General features: G+C 38.9%; 15 non-coding genes across 15 annotated transcripts; all 15 read left to right on the forward strand.

Moving 5' to 3' along the window:
• Nucleotides 1–986: 986 nt before the first annotated feature.
• TRNAA-CGC (transfer RNA alanine (anticodon CGC)) lies at nucleotides 987–1058 on the forward strand. The gene has a single exon. It is a non-coding gene; the product is annotated as a tRNA-Ala (tRNA).
• A 1408-nt stretch (nucleotides 1059–2466) lies between these two features.
• On the forward strand, nucleotides 2467–2538 carry TRNAA-CGC (transfer RNA alanine (anticodon CGC)). The gene has a single exon. It is a non-coding gene; the product is annotated as a tRNA-Ala (tRNA).
• Nucleotides 2539–3947: 1409 nt separating this feature from the next.
• Nucleotides 3948–4019, forward strand: TRNAA-CGC (transfer RNA alanine (anticodon CGC)). The gene has a single exon. It is a non-coding gene; the product is annotated as a tRNA-Ala (tRNA).
• Nucleotides 4020–5428: 1409 nt separating this feature from the next.
• Nucleotides 5429–5500, forward strand: TRNAA-CGC (transfer RNA alanine (anticodon CGC)). Its single transcript has one exon. It is a non-coding gene; the product is annotated as a tRNA-Ala (tRNA).
• Nucleotides 5501–6909: 1409 nt separating this feature from the next.
• TRNAA-UGC (transfer RNA alanine (anticodon UGC)) lies at nucleotides 6910–6981 on the forward strand. The gene has a single exon. It is a non-coding gene; the product is annotated as a tRNA-Ala (tRNA).
• Nucleotides 6982–8390: 1409 nt separating this feature from the next.
• TRNAA-UGC (transfer RNA alanine (anticodon UGC)) lies at nucleotides 8391–8462 on the forward strand. The gene has a single exon. It is a non-coding gene; the product is annotated as a tRNA-Ala (tRNA).
• Nucleotides 8463–8758: 296 nt separating this feature from the next.
• On the forward strand, nucleotides 8759–8830 carry TRNAA-CGC (transfer RNA alanine (anticodon CGC)). The gene has a single exon. It is a non-coding gene; the product is annotated as a tRNA-Ala (tRNA).
• Nucleotides 8831–10239: 1409 nt separating this feature from the next.
• On the forward strand, nucleotides 10240–10311 carry TRNAA-UGC (transfer RNA alanine (anticodon UGC)). Its single transcript has one exon. It is a non-coding gene; the product is annotated as a tRNA-Ala (tRNA).
• A 296-nt stretch (nucleotides 10312–10607) lies between these two features.
• TRNAA-CGC (transfer RNA alanine (anticodon CGC)) lies at nucleotides 10608–10679 on the forward strand. Its single transcript has one exon. It is a non-coding gene; the product is annotated as a tRNA-Ala (tRNA).
• Nucleotides 10680–12088: 1409 nt separating this feature from the next.
• TRNAA-UGC (transfer RNA alanine (anticodon UGC)) lies at nucleotides 12089–12160 on the forward strand. The gene has a single exon. It is a non-coding gene; the product is annotated as a tRNA-Ala (tRNA).
• Nucleotides 12161–12456: 296 nt separating this feature from the next.
• TRNAA-CGC (transfer RNA alanine (anticodon CGC)) lies at nucleotides 12457–12528 on the forward strand. Its single transcript has one exon. It is a non-coding gene; the product is annotated as a tRNA-Ala (tRNA).
• A 1409-nt stretch (nucleotides 12529–13937) lies between these two features.
• On the forward strand, nucleotides 13938–14009 carry TRNAA-CGC (transfer RNA alanine (anticodon CGC)). The gene has a single exon. It is a non-coding gene; the product is annotated as a tRNA-Ala (tRNA).
• Nucleotides 14010–15418: 1409 nt separating this feature from the next.
• Nucleotides 15419–15490, forward strand: TRNAA-UGC (transfer RNA alanine (anticodon UGC)). The gene has a single exon. It is a non-coding gene; the product is annotated as a tRNA-Ala (tRNA).
• A 296-nt stretch (nucleotides 15491–15786) lies between these two features.
• TRNAA-CGC (transfer RNA alanine (anticodon CGC)) lies at nucleotides 15787–15858 on the forward strand. The gene has a single exon. It is a non-coding gene; the product is annotated as a tRNA-Ala (tRNA).
• A 1409-nt stretch (nucleotides 15859–17267) lies between these two features.
• On the forward strand, nucleotides 17268–17339 carry TRNAA-CGC (transfer RNA alanine (anticodon CGC)). Its single transcript has one exon. It is a non-coding gene; the product is annotated as a tRNA-Ala (tRNA).
• The last annotated feature ends 966 nt before the right edge of the window (nucleotides 17340–18305 follow it).

An 18305-nucleotide genomic window follows, 5' to 3' on the forward strand; every position in this document is an offset into this window, starting at 1 on the left:
GATGACCTGCTTTTGGAAAAGAGGTGAAGACATGCTGAACATAGAATTTCCTAAATCCTTGTACTTTCTATAAAATGGTTAACTGTCATCTTCTGAAATACAAGTTACCTTTTTTCCATTATTCCTAGGAGAGGGAAATTAAGAAGGCAAAATGATGTCCAGGTTGAGGTGAGAAGAATATACTATCTTAAAAAACAAGGAAATAGTCAGCAAACTAGTGAGCCAATTCATTGTGGAACTCTGTAAAGTATGGTTCCAAAGTCCTCAGGACCTGTATTTCACCAATTCTTCTTGTAGATGTTAGGATTATTGGAAAAGGCAATACACCAGTTAAGAGACTTGAGAGATTTATTGGAAAGGTTCAAATATAGGCACAAAAGAGCTCTAAGAAAGAATGTTAAAGCACAGGCGAGATTCTACAATGATTTGGGCGTATTCAACCGTTAGACTCACTAAATAATATGACAATTAAAGGATATAATGCCCAATAAAGAATGGATAAATTGCATGTTCAACGTTCAGGGCTCAGGTGATTTTCAAAACCCATCGAAAGGAACTCTTCCATATTATTAGCCAAAAAGTTTCCAACATGCACTTTGGATGCTACACACCAGGTTGCAAAAGTCTTCCATACCATTGAATATCTTTTAGAGCTGGATGACTTCCTAGCAGACTACAGGCTATCGGACAGTACTCTGCTGACCATCAACTGTGAAAATTTCCATGCCTTCCATTACAACTGCTAGGGTTTCTGATAAAAAAATCAATTGCTGATAAGGAAGGCTCACAAACATCCAAAGTTTGAACTGCGTCTCTCCTGCAATCCTGATCACCTGCAGAAACCACAGTTTCTCTACTCACCATCAGAGTATAATGGTGCTCATCGTTCCATCCTCTTAGATTTAATTAAGACGACTGGTAAAGTAGTGGCACTAGAATAACATGTAAATATGCAATCACCCGAACTCCCTGCTCAAAAAACCAAAGGGGATGTAGCTCAGTGGTAGAGCGCATGCTTCGCATGTATGAGGCCCCGGCTTCAATCCCCGGCATCTCCAGCTTTTATGGTTACTTTCCCAACTGAAAGTTATGTCTCCGGGAGAGCCAAGGAAATCAAGCAAAATAACAGATGAATGGGAAAAAAATTGATTAATAAGGATTTTAAAACAATGATGGAATGGCTCAGTGTTGCACTGTAAAGGAAAGGCTGACAGAGACAATGGGTCATTTTAAAAAAAAGAAACATTAACATGTCTGCACGCCACCCTTTACCTATTTTGAAAAACTTTCATGCAGATGCTTTGTGTTGTGACTTGTGAGATTTAGGGCCACAGTAGCATATTATCACCGGCAAAGATAGTAACATCACTTCAATGTCCATGAAAGCACTCTTCTGTAATGGGCAAAGTTATAATACAATCCATAAGAGAGGATGTATCTCAGTGTTTGAGCACATTCAGGAGGCCCCGAATTAGAAGCCTGATGACCTGCTTTTGGAAAAGAGGTGAAGACATGCTGAACATAGAATTTCCTAAATCCTTGCACTTTCTATAAAATGGTTAACTGTCATCTTCTGAAATACAGTTACCTTTTTTCCATTATTCCTAGGAGAGGGAAATTAAGAAGGCAAAATAATGTCCAGGTTGAGGTGAGAAGAATATACTATCTTAAAAAACAAGGAAATAGTCAGCAAACTAGTGAGCCAATTCATTGTGGAACTCTGTAAAGTATGGTTCCAAAGTCCTCAGGACCTGTATTTCACCAATTCTTCTAGTAGATGTTAGGATTATTGGAAAAGGCAATACACCAGTTAAGAGACTTGAGAGATTTATTGGAAAGGTTCAAATATAGGCACAAAAGAGCTCTAAGAAAGAATGTTAAAGCACAGGCGAGATTCTACAATGATTTGGGCGTATTCAACCGTTAGACTCACTAAATAATATGACAATTAAAGGATATAATGCCCAATAAAGAATGGATAAATTGCATGTTCAACGTTCAGGGCTCAGGTGATTTTCAAAACCCATCGAAAGGAACTCTTCCATATTATTAGCCAAAAAGTTTCCAACATGCACTTTGGATGCTACACACCAGGTTGCAAAAGTCTTCCATACCATTGAATATCTTTTAGAGCTGGATGACTTCCTAGCAGACTACAGGCTATCGGACAGTACTCTGCTGACCATCAACTGTGAAAATTTCCATGCCTTCCATTACAACTGCTAGGGTTTCTGATAAAAAAATCAATTGCTGATAAGGAAGGCTCACAAACATCCAAAGTTTGAACTGCGTCTCTCCTGCAATCCTGATCACCTGCAGAAACCACAGTTTCTCTACTCACCATCAGAGTATAATGGTGCTCATCGTTCCATCCTCTTAGATTTAATTAAGACGACTGGTAAAGTAGTGGCACTGGAATAACATGTAAATATGCAATCATCCGAACTCCCTGCTCAAAAAACAAAAGGGGATGTAGCTCAGTGGTAGAGCGCATGCTTCGCATGTATGAGTCCCCAGGTTCAATCCCTGGCATCTCCAGCTTTTATGGTTACTTTCGCAACTGAAAGTTATGTCTCCGGGAGAGCCAAGGAAATCAAGCAAAATAACAGATGTATGGGAAAAAACTTGATTGATAAGGATTTTAAAACAATGATGGAATGGCTCAGTGTTGCACTGTAAAGGAAAGGCTGACAGAGACAATGGGTCATTTTAAAAAAAAGAAACATTAACATGTCTGCACGCCACCCTTTACCTATTTTGAAAAACTTTCATGCAGATGCTTTGTGTTGTGACTTGTGAGATTTAGGGCCACGGTAGCATATTAACACTGGCAAAGATAGTAACATCACTTCAATGTCCATGAAAGCACTCTTCTGTAATGGGCAAAGTTATAATACAATCCATAAGAGAGGATGTATCTCAGTGTTTGAGCACATTCAGGAGGCCCCGAATTAGAAGCCTGATGACCTGCTTTTGGAAAAGAGGTGAAGACATGCTGAACATAGAATTTCCTAAATCCTTGTACTTTCTATAAAATGGTTAACTGTCATCTTCTGAAATACAAGTTACCTTTTTTCCATTATTCCTAGGAGAGGGAAATTAAGAAGGCAAAATGATGTCCAGGTTGAGGTGAGAAGAATATACTATCTTAAAAAACAAGGAAATAGTCAGCAAACTAGTGAGCCAATTCATTGTGGAACTCTGTAAAGTATGGTTCCAAAGTCCTCAGGACCTGTATTTCACCAATTCTTCTTGTAGATGTTAGGATTATTGGAAAAGGCAATACACCAGTTAAGAGACTTGAGAGATTTATTGGAAAGGTTCAAATATAGGCACAAAAGAGCTCTAAGAAAGAATGTTAAAGCACAGGCGAGATTCTACAATGATTTGGGCGTATTCAACCGTTAGACTCACTAAATAATATGACAATTAAAGGATATAATGCCCAATAAAGAATGGATAAATTGCATGTTCAACGTTCAGGGCTCAGGTGATTTTCAAAACCCATCGAAAGGAACTCTTCCATATTATTAGCCAAAAAGTTTCCAACATGCACTTTGGATGCTACACACCAGGTTGCAAAAGTCTTCCATACCATTGAATATCTTTTAGAGCTGGATGACTTCCTAGCAGACTACAGGCTATCGGACAGTACTCTGCTGACCATCAACTGTGAAAATTTCCATGCCTTCCATTACAACTGCTAGGGTTTCTGATAAAAAAATCAATTGCTGATAAGGAAGGCTCACAAACATCCAAAGTTTGAACTGCGTCTCTCCTGCAATCCTGATCACCTGCAGAAACCACAGTTTCTCTACTCACCATCAGAGTATAATGGTGCTCATCGTTCCATCCTCTTAGATTTAATTAAGACGACTGGTAAAGTAGTGGCACTAGAATAACATGTAAATATGCAATCACCCGAACTCCCTGCTCAAAAAACCAAAGGGGATGTAGCTCAGTGGTAGAGCGCATGCTTCGCATGTATGAGGCCCCGGCTTCAATCCCCGGCATCTCCAGCTTTTATGGTTACTTTCCCAACTGAAAGTTATGTCTCCGGGAGAGCCAAGGAAATCAAGCAAAATAACAGATGAATGGGAAAAAAATTGATTAATAAGGATTTTAAAACAATGATGGAATGGCTCAGTGTTGCACTGTAAAGGAAAGGCTGACAGAGACAATGGGTCATTTTAAAAAAAAGAAACATTAACATGTCTGCACGCCACCCTTTACCTATTTTGAAAAACTTTCATGCAGATGCTTTGTGTTGTGACTTGTGAGATTTAGGGCCACAGTAGCATATTATCACCGGCAAAGATAGTAACATCACTTCAATGTCCATGAAAGCACTCTTCTGTAATGGGCAAAGTTATAATACAATCCATAAGAGAGGATGTATCTCAGTGTTTGAGCACATTCAGGAGGCCCCGAATTAGAAGCCTGATGACCTGCTTTTGGAAAAGAGGTGAAGACATGCTGAACATAGAATTTCCTAAATCCTTGCACTTTCTATAAAATGGTTAACTGTCATCTTCTGAAATACAAGTTACCTTTTTTCCATTATTCCTAGGAGAGGGAAATTAAGAAGGCAAAATAATGTCCAGGTTGAGGTGAGAAGAATATACTATCTTAAAAAACAAGGAAATAGTCAGCAAACTAGTGAGCCAATTCATTGTGGAACTCTGTAAAGTATGGTTCCAAAGTCCTCAGGACCTGTATTTCACCAATTCTTCTAGTAGATGTTAGGATTATTGGAAAAGGCAATACACCAGTTAAGAGACTTGAGAGATTTATTGGAAAGGTTCAAATATAGGCACAAAAGAGCTCTAAGAAAGAATGTTAAAGCACAGGCGAGATTCTACAATGATTTGGGCGTATTCAACCGTTAGACTCACTAAATAATATGACAATTAAAGGATATAATGCCCAATAAAGAATGGATAAATTGCATGTTCAACGTTCAGGGCTCAGGTGATTTTCAAAACCCATCGAAAGGAACTCTTCCATATTATTAGCCAAAAAGTTTCCAACATGCACTTTGGATGCTACACACCAGGTTGCAAAAGTCTTCCATACCATTGAATATCTTTTAGAGCTGGATGACTTCCTAGCAGACTACAGGCTATCGGACAGTACTCTGCTGACCATCAACTGTGAAAATTTCCATGCCTTCCATTACAACTGCTAGGGTTTCTGATAAAAAAATCAATCGCTGATAAGGAAGGCTCACAAACATCCAAAGTTTGAAATGCGTCTCTACTGCAATCCTGATCACCTGCGGAAACCACAGTTTCTCTACTCACCATCAGAGTATAATGGTGCTCATTGTTCCATCCTCTTAGATTTAATTAAGACGACTGGTAAAGTAGTGGCACTGGAATAACATGTAAATATGCAATCATCCGAACTCCCTGCTCAAAAGACAAAAGGGGATGTAGCTCAGTGGTAGAGTGCATGCTTCGCATGTATGAGGCCCCGGGTTCAATCCCCGGCATCTCCAGCTTTTATGGTTACTTTCCCAACTGAAAGTTATGTCTCCGGGAGAGCCAAGGAAATCAAGCAAAATAACAGATGAATGGGAAAAAACTTGATTATTAAGGATTTTAAAACAATGATGGAATGGCTCAGTGTTGCACTGTAAAGGAAAGGCTGACAGAGACAATGGGTCATTTTAAAAAAAAGAAACATTAACATGTCTGCACGCCACCCTTTACCTATTTTGAAAAACTTTCATGCAGATGCTTTGTGTTGTGACTTGTGAGATTTAGGGCCACGGTAGCATATTAACACTGGCAAAGATAGTAACATCACTTCAATGTCCATGAAAGCACTCTTCTGTAATGGGCAAAGTTATAATACAATCCATAAGAGAGGATGTATCTCAGTGTTTGAGCACATTCAGGAGGCCCCGAATTAGAAGCCTGATGACCTGCTTTTGGAAAAGAGGTGAAGACATGCTGAACATAGAATTTCCTAAATCCTTGTACTTTCTATAAAATGGTTAACTGTCATCTTCTGAAATACAAGTTACCTTTTTTCCATTATTCCTAGGAGAGGGAAATTAAGAAGGCAAAATGATGTCCAGGTTGAGGTGAGAAGAATATACTATCTTAAAAAACAAGGAAATAGTCAGCAAACTAGTGAGCCAATTCATTGTGGAACTCTGTAAAGTATGGTTCCAAAGTCCTCAGGACCTGTATTTCACCAATTCTTCTTGTAGATGTTAGGATTATTGGAAAAGGCAATACACCAGTTAAGAGACTTGAGAGATTTATTGGAAAGGTTCAAATATAGGCACAAAAGAGCTCTAAGAAAGAATGTTAAAGCACAGGCGAGATTCTACAATGATTTGGGCGTATTCAACCGTTAGACTCACTAAATAATATGACAATTAAAGGATATAATGCCCAATAAAGAATGGATAAATTGCATGTTCAACGTTCAGGGCTCAGGTGATTTTCAAAACCCATCGAAAGGAACTCTTCCATATTATTAGCCAAAAAGTTTCCAACATGCACTTTGGATGCTACACACCAGGTTGCAAAAGTCTTCCATACCATTGAATATCTTTTAGAACTGGATGACTTCCTAGCAGACTACAGGCTATCGGACAGTACTCTGCTGACCATCAACTGTGAAAATTTCCATGCCTTCCATTACAACTGCTAGGGTTTCTGATAAAAAAATCAATCGCTGATAAGGAAGGCTCACAAACATCCAAAGTTTGAATTGCGTCTCTACTGCAATCCTGATCACCTGCGGAAACCACAGTTTCTCTACTCACCATCAGAGTATAATGGTGCTCATCGTTCCATCCTCTTAGATTTAATTAAGACGACTGGTAAAGTAGTGGCACTGGAATAACATGTAAATATGCAATCACCCGAACTCCCTGCTCAAAAAACAAAAGGGGATGTAGCTCAGTGGTAGAGCGCATGCTTTGCATGTATGAGGCCCCGGGTTCAATCCCCAGCATCTCCAGCTTTTATGGTTACTTTCGCAACTGAAAGTTATGTCTCCGGGAGAGCCAAGGAAATCAAGCAAAATAACAGATGAATGGGAAAAAACTTGATTAATAAGGATTTTAAAACAATGATGGAATGGCTCAGTGTTGCACTGTAAAGGAAAGGCTGACAGAGACAATGGGTCATTTTAAAAAAAAGAAACATTAACATGTCTGCACGCCACCCTTTACCTATTTTGAAAAACTTTCATGCAGATACTTTGTGTTGTGACTTGTGAGATTTAGGGCCACAGTAGCATATTAACACTGGCAAAGATAGTAACATCACTTCAATGTCCATGAAAGCACTCTTCTGTAATGGGCAAAGTTATAATACAATCCATAAGAGAGGATGTATCTCAGTGTTTGAGCACATTCAGGAGGCCCCGAATTAGAAGCCTGATGACCTGCTTTTGGAAAAGAGGTGAAGACATGCTGAACATAGAATTTATTAAATCCTTGCACTTTCTATAAAATGGTTAACTGTCATCTTCTGAAATACAAGTTACCTTTTTTCCATTATTCCTAGGAGAGGGCAATTAAGAAGGCAAAATGATGTCCAGGTTGAGGTGAGAAGAATATACTATCTTAAAAAACAAGGAAATAGTCAGCAAACTAGTGAGCCAATTCATTGTGGAACTCTGTAAAGTATGGTTCCAAAGTCCTCAGGACCTGTATTTCACCAATTCTTCTAGTAGATGTTAGGATTATTGGAAAAGGCAATACACCAGTTAAGAGACTTGAGAGATTTATTGGAAAGGTTCAAATATAGGCACAAAAGAGCTCTAAGAAAGAATGTTAAAGCACAGGCGAGATTCTACAATGATTTGGGCGTATTCAACCGTTAGACTCACTAAATAATATGACAATTAAAGGATATAATGCCCAATAAAGAATGGATAAATTGCATGTTCAACGTTCAGCGCTCAGGAGTTTTTTAAAACCCATCGAAAGGAACTCTTCCATATTATTAGCCAAAAAGTTTCCAACATGCACTTTGGATACTACACACCAGGTTGCAAAAGTCTTCCATACCATTGAATATCTTTTAGAGCTGGATGACTTCCTAGCAGACTACAGGCTATCGGACAGTACTCTGCTGACCATCAACTGTGAAAATTTCCATGCCTTCCATTACAACTGCTAGGGTTTCTGATAAAAAAATCAATCGCTGATAAGGAAGGCTCACAAACATCCAAAGTTTGAAATGCGTCTCTACTGCAATCCTGATCACCTGCGGAAACCACAGTTTCTCTACTCACCATCAGAGTATAATGGTGCTCATTGTTCCATCCTCTTAGATTTAATTAAGACGACTGGTAAAGTAGTGGCAATGGAATAACATGTAAATATGCAATCATCCGAACTCCCTGCTCAAAAAACAAAAGGGGATGTAGCTCAGTGGTAGAGCGCATGCTTTGCATGTATGAGGCCCCGGGTTCAATCCCCGGCATCTCCAGCTTTTATGGTTACTTTCGCAACTGAAAGTTATGTCTCCGGGAGAGCCAAGGAAATCAAGCAAAATAACAGATGAATGGGAAAAAACTTGATTAATAAGGATTTTAAAACAATGATGGAATGGCTCAGTGTTGCACTGTAAAGGAAAGGCTGACAGAGACAATGGGTCATTTTAAAAAAAAGAAACATTAACATGTCTGCACGCCACCCTTTACCTATTTTGAAAAACTTTCATGCAGATGCTTTAGAAAGTACAAGGATTTAGGAAATTCTATGTTCAGCATGTCTTCACCAAAAGGGGATGTAGCTCAGTGGTAGAGTGCATGCTTCGCATGTATGAGGCCCCGGGTTCAATCCCCGGCATCTCCAGCTTTTATGGTTACTTTCCCAACTGAAAGTTATGTCTCCGGGAGAGCCAAGGAAATCAAGCAAAATAACAGATGAATGGGAAAAAACTTGATTATTAAGGATTTTAAAACAATGATGGAATGGCTCAGTGTTGCACTGTAAAGGAAAGGCTGACAGAGACAATGGGTCATTTTAAAAAAAAGAAACATTAACATGTCTGCACGCCACCCTTTACCTATTTTGAAAAACTTTCATGCAGATGCTTTGTGTTGTGACTTGTGAGATTTAGGGCCACGGTAGCATATTAACACTGGCAAAGATAGTAACATCACTTCAATGTCCATGAAAGCACTCTTCTGTAATGGGCAAAGTTATAATACAATCCATAAGAGAGGATGTATCTCAGTGTTTGAGCACATTCAGGAGGCCCCGAATTAGAAGCCTGATGACCTGCTTTTGGAAAAGAGGTGAAGACCTGCTGAACATAGAATTTCCTAAATCCTTGTACTTTCTATAAAATGGTTAACTGTCATCTTCTGAAATACAAGTTACCTTTTTTCCATTATTCCTAGGAGAGGGAAATTAAGAAGGCAAAATGATGTCCAGGTTGAGGTGAGAAGAATATACTATCTTAAAAAACAAGGAAATAGTCAGCAAACTAGTGAGCCAATTCATTGTGGAACTCTGTAAAGTATGGTTCCAAAGTCCTCAGGACCTGTATTTCACCAATTCTTCTTATAGATGTTAGGATTATTGGAAAAGGCAATACACCAGTTAAGAGACTTGAGAGATTTATTGGAAAGGTTCAAATATAGGCACAAAAGAGCTCTAAGAAAGAATGTTAAAGCACAGGCGAGATTCTACAATGATTTGGGCGTATTCAACCGTTAGACTCACTAAATAATATGACAATTAAAGGATATAATGCCCAATAAAGAATGGATAAATTGCATGTTCAACGTTCAGGGCTCAGGTGATTTTCAAAACCCATCGAAAGGAACTCTTCCATATTATTAGCCAAAAAGTTTCCAACATGCACTTTGGATGCTACACACCAGGTTGCAAAAGTCTTCCATACCATTGAATATCTTTTAGAACTGGATGACTTCCTAGCAGACTACAGGCTATCGGACAGTACTCTGCTGACCATCAACTGTGAAAATTTCCATGCCTTCCATTACAACTGCTAGGGTTTCTGATAAAAAAATCAATCGCTGATAAGGAAGGCTCACAAACATCCAAAGTTTGAATTGCGTCTCTACTGCAATCCTGATCACCTGCGGAAACCACAGTTTCTCTACTCACCATCAGAGTATAATGGTGCTCATCGTTCCATCCTCTTAGATTTAATTAAGACGACTGGTAAAGTAGTGGCACTGGAATAACATGTAAATATGCAATCACCCGAACTCCCTGCTCAAAAAACAAAAGGGGATGTAGCTCAGTGGTAGAGCGCATGCTTTGCATGTATGAGGCCCTGGGTTCAATCCCCAGCATCTCCAGCTTTTATGGTTACTTTCGCAACTGAAAGTTATGTCTCCGGGAGAGCCAAGGAAATCAAGCAAAATAACAGATGAATGGGAAAAAACTTGATTAATAAGGATTTTAAAACAATGATGGAATGGCTCAGTGTTGCACTGTAAAGGAAAGGCTGACAGAGACAATGGGTCATTTTAAAAAAAAGAAACATTAACATGTCTGCACGCCACCCTTTACCTATTTTGAAAAACTTTCATGCAGATGCTTTAGAAAGTACAAGGATTTAGGAAATTCTATGTTCAGCATGTCTTCACCAAAAGGGGATGTAGCTCAGTGGTAGAGCGCATGCTTCGCATGTATGAGGCCCCGGGTTCAATCCCCGGCATCTCCAGCTTTTATGGTTACTTTCCCAACTGAAAGTTATGTCTCCGGGAGAGCCAAGGAAATCAAGCAAAATAACAGATGAATGGGAAAAAACTTGATTATTAAGGATTTTAAAACAATGATGGAATGGCTCAGTGTTGCACTGTAAAGGAAAGGCTGACAGAGACAATGGGTCATTTTAAAAAAAAGAAACATTAACATGTCTGCACGCCACCCTTTACCTATTTTGAAAAACTTTCATGCAGATACTTTGTGTTGTGACTTGTGAGATTTAGGGCCACAGTAGCATATTAACACTGGCAAAGATAGTAACATCACTTCAATGTCCATGAAAGCACTCTTCTGTAATGGGCAAAGTTATAATACAATCCATAAGAGAGGATGTATCTCAGTGTTTGAGCACATTCAGGAGGCCCCGAATTAGAAGCCTGATGACCTGCTTTTGGAAAAGAGGTGAAGACATGCTGAACATAGAATTTATTAAATCCTTGCACTTTCTATAAAATGGTTAACTGTCATCTTCTGAAATACAAGTTACCTTTTTTCCATTATTCCTAGGAGAGGGCAATTAAGAAGGCAAAATGATGTCCAGGTTGAGGTGAGAAGAATATACTATCTTAAAAAACAAGGAAATAGTCAGCAAACTAGTGAGCCAATTCATTGTGGAACTCTGTAAAGTATGGTTCCAAAGTCCTCAGGACCTGTATTTCACCAATTCTTCTAGTAGATGTTAGGATTATTGGAAAAGGCAATACACCAGTTAAGAGACTTGAGAGATTTATTGGAAAGGTTCAAATATAGGCACAAAAGAGCTCTAAGAAAGAATGTTAAAGCACAGGCGAGATTCTACAATGATTTGGGCGTATTCAACCGTTAGACTCACTAAATAATATGACAATTAAAGGATATAATGCCCAATAAAGAATGGATAAATTGCATGTTCAACGTTCAGCGCTCAGGAGTTTTTTAAAACCCATCGAAAGGAACTCTTCCATATTATTAGCCAAAAAGTTTCCAACATGCACTTTGGATACTACACACCAGGTTGCAAAAGTCTTCCATACCATTGAATATCTTTTAGAGCTGGATGACTTCCTAGCAGACTACAGGCTATCGGACAGTACTCTGCTGACCATCAACTGTGAAAATTTCCATGCCTTCCATTACAACTGCTAGGGTTTCTGATAAAAAAATCAATCGCTGATAAGGAAGGCTCACAAACATCCAAAGTTTGAAATGCGTCTCTACTGCAATCCTGATCACCTGCGGAAACCACAGTTTCTCTACTCACCATCAGAGTATAATGGTGCTCATTGTTCCATCCTCTTAGATTTAATTAAGACGACTGGTAAAGTAGTGGCAATGGAATAACATGTAAATATGCAATCATCCGAACTCCCTGCTCAAAAAACAAAAGGGGATGTAGCTCAGTGGTAGAGCGCATGCTTTGCATGTATGAGGCCCCGGGTTCAATCCCCGGCATCTCCAGCTTTTATGGTTACTTTCGCAACTGAAAGTTATGTCTCCGGGAGAGCCAAGGAAATCAAGCAAAATAACAGATGAATGGGAAAAAACTTGATTAATAAGGATTTTAAAACAATGATGGAATGGCTCAGTGTTGCACTGTAAAGGAAAGGCTGACAGAGACAATGGGTCATTTTAAAAAAAAGAAACATTAACATGTCTGCACGCCACCCTTTACCTATTTTGAAAAACTTTCATGCAGATGCTTTAGAAAGTACAAGGATTTAGGAAATTCTATGTTCAGCATGTCTTCACCAGAAGGGGATGTAGCTCAGTGGTAGAGTGCATGCTTCGCATGTATGAGGCCCCGGGTTCAATCCCCGGCATCTCCAGCTTTTATGGTTACTTTCCCAACTGAAAGTTATGTCTCCGGGAGAGCCAAGGAAATCAAGCAAAATAACAGATGAATGGGAAAAAACTTGATTATTAAGGATTTTAAAACAATGATGGAATGGCTCAGTGTTGCACTGTAAAGGAAAGGCTGACAGAGACAATGGGTCATTTTAAAAAAAAGAAACATTAACATGTCTGCACGCCACCCTTTACCTATTTTGAAAAACTTTCATGCAGATACTTTGTGTTGTGACTTGTGAGATTTAGGGCCACAGTAGCATATTAACACTGGCAAAGATAGTAACATCACTTCAATGTCCATGAAAGCACTCTTCTGTAATGGGCAAAGTTATAATACAATCCATAAGAGAGGATGTATCTCAGTGTTTGAGCACATTCAGGAGGCCCCGAATTAGAAGCCTGATGACCTGCTTTTGGAAAAGAGGTGAAGACATGCTGAACATAGAATTTATTAAATCCTTGCACTTTCTATAAAATGGTTAACTGTCATCTTCTGAAATACAAGTTACCTTTTTTCCATTATTCCTAGGAGAGGGCAATTAAGAAGGCAAAATGATGTCCAGGTTGAGGTGAGAAGAATATACTATCTTAAAAAACAAGGAAATAGTCAGCAAACTAGTGAGCCAATTCATTGTGGAACTCTGTAAAGTATGGTTCCAAAGTCCTCAGGACCTGTATTTCACCAATTCTTCTAGTAGATGTTAGGATTATTGGAAAAGGCAATACACCAGTTAAGAGACTTGAGAGATTTATTGGAAAGGTTCAAATATAGGCACAAAAGAGCTCTAAGAAAGAATGTTAAAGCACAGGCGAGATTCTACAATGATTTGGGCGTATTCAACCGTTAGACTCACTAAATAATATGACAATTAAAGGATATAATGCCCAATAAAGAATGGATAAATTGCATGTTCAACGTTCAGCGCTCAGGAGTTTTTTAAAACCCATCGAAAGGAACTCTTCCATATTATTAGCCAAAAAGTTTCCAACATGCACTTTGGATACTACACACCAGGTTGCAAAAGTCTTCCATACCATTGAATATCTTTTAGAGCTGGATGACTTCCTAGCAGACTACAGGCTATCGGACAGTACTCTGCTGACCATCAACTGTGAAAATTTCCATGCCTTCCATTACAACTGCTAGGGTTTCTGATAAAAAAATCAATCGCTGATAAGGAAGGCTCACAAACATCCAAAGTTTGAAATGCGTCTCTACTGCAATCCTGATCACCTGCGGAAACCACAGTTTCTCTACTCACCATCAGAGTATAATGGTGCTCATTGTTCCATCCTCTTAGATTTAATTAAGACGACTGGTAAAGTAGTGGCAATGGAATAACATGTAAATATGCAATCATCCGAACTCCCTGCTCAAAAAACAAAAGGGGATGTAGCTCAGTGGTAGAGCGCATGCTTCGCATGTATGAGGCCCCGGGTTCAATCCCCGGCATCTCCAGCTTTTATGGTTACTTTCCCAACTGAAAGTTATGTCTCCGGGAGAGCCAAGGAAATCAAGCAAAATAACAGATGAATGGGAAAAAACTTGATTATTAAGGATTTTAAAACAATGATGGAATGGCTCAGTGTTGCACTGTAAAGGAAAGGCTGACAGAGACAATGGGTCATTTTAAAAAAAAGAAACATTAACATGTCTGCACGCCACCCTTTACCTATTTTGAAAAACTTTCATGCAGATGCTTTGTGTTGTGACTTGTGAGATTTAGGGCCACGGTAGCATATTAACACTGGCAAAGATAGTAACATCACTTCAATGTCCATGAAAGCACTCTTCTGTAATGGGCAAAGTTATAATACAATCCATAAGAGAGGATGTATCTCAGTGTTTGAGCACATTCAGGAGGCCCCGAATTAGAAGCCTGATGACCTGCTTTTGGAAAAGAGGTGAAGACATGCTGAACATAGAATTTCCTAAATCCTTGTACTTTCTATAAAATGGTTAACTGTCATCTTCTGAAATACAAGTTACCTTTTTTCCATTATTCCTAGGAGAGGGAAATTAAGAAGGCAAAATGATGTCCAGGTTGAGGTGAGAAGAATATACTATCTTAAAAAACAAGGAAATAGTCAGCAAACTAGTGAGCCAATTCATTGTGGAACTCTGTAAAGTATGGTTCCAAAGTCCTCAGGACCTGTATTTCACCAATTCTTCTTGTAGATGTTAGGATTATTGGAAAAGGCAATACACCAGTTAAGAGACTTGAGAGATTTATTGGAAAGGTTCAAATATAGGCACAAAAGAGCTCTAAGAAAGAATGTTAAAGCACAGGCGAGATTCTACAATGATTTGGGCGTATTCAACCGTTAGACTCACTAAATAATATGACAATTAAAGGATATAATGCCCAATAAAGAATGGATAAATTGCATGTTCAACGTTCAGCGCTCAGGAGTTTTTTAAAACCCATCGAAAGGAACTCTTCCATATTATTAGCCAAAAAGTTTCCAACATGCACTTTGGATACTACACACCAGGTTGCAAAAGTCTTCCATACCATTGAATATCTTTTAGAGCTGGATGACTTCCTAGCAGACTACAGGCTATCGGACAGTACTCTGCTGACCATCAACTGTGAAAATTTCCATGCCTTCCATTACAACTGCTAGGGTTTCTGATAAAAAAATCAATCGCTGATAAGGAAGGCTCACAAACATCCAAAGTTTGAAATGCGTCTCTACTGCAATCCTGATCACCTGCGGAAACCACAGTTTCTCTACTCACCATCAGAGTATAATGGTGCTCATTGTTCCATCCTCTTAGATTTAATTAAGACGACTGGTAAAGTAGTGGCAATGGAATAACATGTAAATATGCAATCATCCGAACTCCCTGCTCAAAAAACAAAAGGGGATGTAGCTCAGTGGTAGAGCGCATGCTTTGCATGTATGAGGCCCCGGGTTCAATCCCCGGCATCTCCAGCTTTTATGGTTACTTTCGCAACTGAAAGTTATGTCTCCGGGAGAGCCAAGGAAATCAAGCAAAATAACAGATGAATGGGAAAAAACTTGATTAATAAGGATTTTAAAACAATGATGGAATGGCTCAGTGTTGCACTGTAAAGGAAAGGCTGACAGAGACAATGGGTCATTTTAAAAAAAAGAAACATTAACATGTCTGCACGCCACCCTTTACCTATTTTGAAAAACTTTCATGCAGATGCTTTAGAAAGTACAAGGATTTAGGAAATTCTATGTTCAGCATGACTTCACCAAAAGGGGATGTAGCTCAGTGGTAGAGTGCATGCTTCGCATGTATGAGGCCCCGGGTTCAATCCCCAGCATCTCCAGCTTTTATGGTTACTTTCCCAACTGAAAGTTATGTCTCCGGGAGAGCCAAGGAAATCAAGCAAAATAACAGATGAATGGGAAAAAACTTGATTATTAAGGATTTTAAAACAATGATGGAATGGCTCAGTGTTGCACTGTAAAGGAAAGGCTGACAGAGACAATGGGTCATTTTAAAAAAAAGAAACATTAACATGTCTGCACGCCACCCTTTACCTATTTTGAAAAACTTTCATGCAGATGCTTTGTGTTGTGACTTGTGAGATTTAGGGCCACGGTAGCATATTAACACTGGCAAAGATAGTAACATCACTTCAATGTCCATGAAAGCACTCTTCTGTAATGGGCAAAGTTATAATACAATCCATAAGAGAGGATGTATCTCAGTGTTTGAGCACATTCAGGAGGCCCCGAATTAGAAGCCTGATGACCTGCTTTTGGAAAAGAGGTGAAGACATGCTGAACATAGAATTTCCTAAATCCTTGTACTTTCTATAAAATGGTTAACTGTCATCTTCTGAAATACAAGTTACCTTTTTTCCATTATTCCTAGGAGAGGGAAATTAAGAAGGCAAAATGATGTCCAGGTTGAGGTGAGAAGAATATACTATCTTAAAAAACAAGGAAATAGTCAGCAAACTAGTGAGCCAATTCATTGTGGAACTCTGTAAAGTATGGTTCCCAAGTCCTCAGGACCTGTATTTCACCAATTCTTCTTGTAGATGTTAGGATTATTGGAAAAGGCAATACACCAGTTAAGAGACTTGAGAGATTTATTGGAAAGGTTCAAATATAGGCACAAAAGAGCTCTAAGAAAGAATGTTAAAGCACAGGCGAGATTCTACAATGATTTGGGCGTATTCAACCGTTAGACTCACTAAATAATATGACAATTAAAGGATATAATGCCCAATAAAGAATGGATAAATTGCATGTTCAACGTTCAGGGCTCAGGTGATTTTCAAAACCCATCGAAAGGAACTCTTCCATATTATTAGCCAAAAAGTTTCCAACATGCACTTTGGATACTACACACCAGGTTGCAAAAGTCTTCCATACCATTGAATATCTTTTAGAGCTGGATGACTTCCTAGCAGACTACAGGCTATCGGACAGTACTCTGCTGACCATCAACTGTGAAAATTTCCATGCCTTCCATTACAACTGCTAGGGTTTCTGATAAAAAAATCAATCGCTGATAAGGAAGGCTCACAAACATCCAAAGTTTGAAATGCGTCTCTACTGCAATCCTGATCACCTGCGGAAACCACAGTTTCTCTACTCACCATCAGAGTATAATGGTGCTCATTGTTCCATCCTCTTAGATTTAATTAAGACGACTGGTAAAGTAGTGGCAATGGAATAACATGTAAATATGCAATCATCCGAACTCCCTGCTCAAAAAACAAAAGGGGATGTAGCTCAGTGGTAGAGCGCATGCTTCGCATGTATGAGGCCCCGGGTTCAATCCCCGGCATCTCCAGCTTTTATGGTTACTTTCCCAACTGAAAGTTATGTCTCCGGGAGAGCCAAGGAAATCAAGCAAAATAACAGATGAATGGGAAAAAACTTGATTATTAAGGATTTTAAAACAATGATGGAATGGCTCAGTGTTGCACTGTAAAGGAAAGGCTGACAGAGACAATGGGTCATTTTAAAAAAAAGAAACATTAACATGTCTGCACGCCACCCTTTACCTATTTTGAAAAACTTTCATGCAGATGCTTTGTGTTGTGACTTGTGAGATTTAGGGCCACGGTAGCATATTAACACTGGCAAAGATAGTAACATCACTTCAATGTCCATGAAAGCACTCTTCTGTAATGGGCAAAGTTATAATACAATCCATAAGAGAGGATGTATCTCAGTGTTTGAGCACATTCAGGAGGCCCCGAATTAGAAGCCTGATGACCTGCTTTTGGAAAAGAGGTGAAGACATGCTGAACATAGAATTTCCTAAATCCTTGTACTTTCTATAAAATGGTTAACTGTCATCTTCTGAAATACAAGTTACCTTTTTTCCATTATTCCTAGGAGAGGGAAATTAAGAAGGCAAAATGATGTCCAGGTTGAGGTGAGAAGAATATACTATCTTAAAAAACAAGGAAATAGTCAGCAAACTAGTGAGCCAATTCATTGTGGAACTCTGTAAAGTATGGTTCCAAAGTCCTCAGGACCTGTATTTCACCAATTCTTCTTGTAGATGTTAGGATTATTGGAAAAGGCAATACACCAGTTAAGAGACTTGAGAGATTTATTGGAAAGGTTCAAATATAGGCACAAAAGAGCTCTAAGAAAGAATGTTAAAGCACAGGCGAGATTCTACAATGATTTGGGCGTATTCAACCGTTAGACTCACTAAATAATATGACAATTAAAGGATATAATGCCCAATAAAGAATGGATAAATTGCATGTTCAACGTTCAGCGCTCAGGAGTTTTTTAAAAC

Source organism: Mixophyes fleayi, chromosome 3 (genome assembly GCF_038048845.1).
Source record: "Mixophyes fleayi isolate aMixFle1 chromosome 3, aMixFle1.hap1, whole genome shotgun sequence".
NCBI lineage: Eukaryota > Metazoa > Chordata > Amphibia > Anura > Limnodynastidae > Mixophyes > Mixophyes fleayi.